Genomic DNA, 1,089 nt, shown 5'->3' with positions numbered 1-1,089 from the left:
TGTTGTGATTGACTAGATGAAAACTCTCTCCTGTGATCACCACTCTCCAGTGTGTATTGTTTCCCGCAGCTAGAATTTATTTTTTTTTAGTGAGGATTTTTTTTTGCTAGAAAATTAGTAAATACTTACATATTAAAAATTTCTTTGAGAAGACAATAGATGACATATTCACACAATTATCAAGGCCAAAATAACTTTTAAGGACCAAAATATATTCAAGAATCCAATCCTAATTCAGCATGATGAGTGATGAGGTAAGAGGGATGATTCTTGGACCATCAATTTTGGGAAGCTGTACTACTATTGAGAGTGTAAAAATAACAAGCATGTGTACTTCTTTCTCATCTGAGTCACTGATTGGTCCAAAGACTGGTCCAACACTATTTCTTTGCAGCTGATCTTTTCCCTTCTCCTTTCTTTCGTTTGCCTTTTCCACAAAGCTTCTTTAGTCACATTTGCTCTTCCTTAAAATCTTGATGTTCATCTCTGTAAAGACCAAAGAAACAGAGTTTCCTCATGAGAGCAAAATAGGTGTTGTGAAGGGGATACCAGTCATAAGTCTCCTTCCTTTTAGCCAAAGGCTGTTCACTAAACAACTTCACTACTTTCATAGACTTGGAATCGGTGCAGCTGGCAACTTCTCCAAATATTCGAGCACTCAGGAGAGCCATACACATGGCATATTCTGAAAGGGATGACATCTTGAGAGACCGAGAAAGCCAATAAAGACCTTTCCAATTTAATGGGTCAGGCCTTCCTCACCTATACTTCACCACCTGGGGGAAATCAGGCTCCCTCCCCCAACCAGAATTTAAGAACAATCCTTGAGAAGGAGGATTGTCTTGTTTTTGCATTTGTATAGGTAGTATTTAGCATAATGGCTGATACACAGTAGGTGATTAAAAAATGCTTGTGGATTGATTGAGGAATAGAGGAAAAGGTGAGTATTTTGGTTTGTTTTATCTTCACCTTGTTCTGGCCTGGGAAATGAAATTATAAATAGAATAGTTCCTAGAAGTTTGGTTCTAGTAAGACCAATAGCTTGGCTCCAGATGGCCCACAGATTCTGGAGGCTATGGTTTTACAGAG

General features: G+C 38.4%; 1 pseudogene; it reads right to left on the bottom strand.

The window, feature by feature from the left end:
- Positions 1–380: 380 nt before the first annotated feature.
- Positions 381–701, bottom strand: LOC114025620 (annotated as a pseudogene).
- Positions 702–1,089: the final 388 nt, after the last annotated feature.

This window comes from Vombatus ursinus, unplaced genomic scaffold (assembly GCF_900497805.2).
Source record: "Vombatus ursinus unplaced genomic scaffold, bare-nosed wombat genome assembly UNPS02014832.1, whole genome shotgun sequence".
NCBI classification, from domain to species: Eukaryota; Metazoa; Chordata; class Mammalia; order Diprotodontia; family Vombatidae; genus Vombatus; species Vombatus ursinus.
Note: the sequence above shows the minus strand (reverse complement) of the source record. Positions and strands in the feature narration are given on the sequence as shown.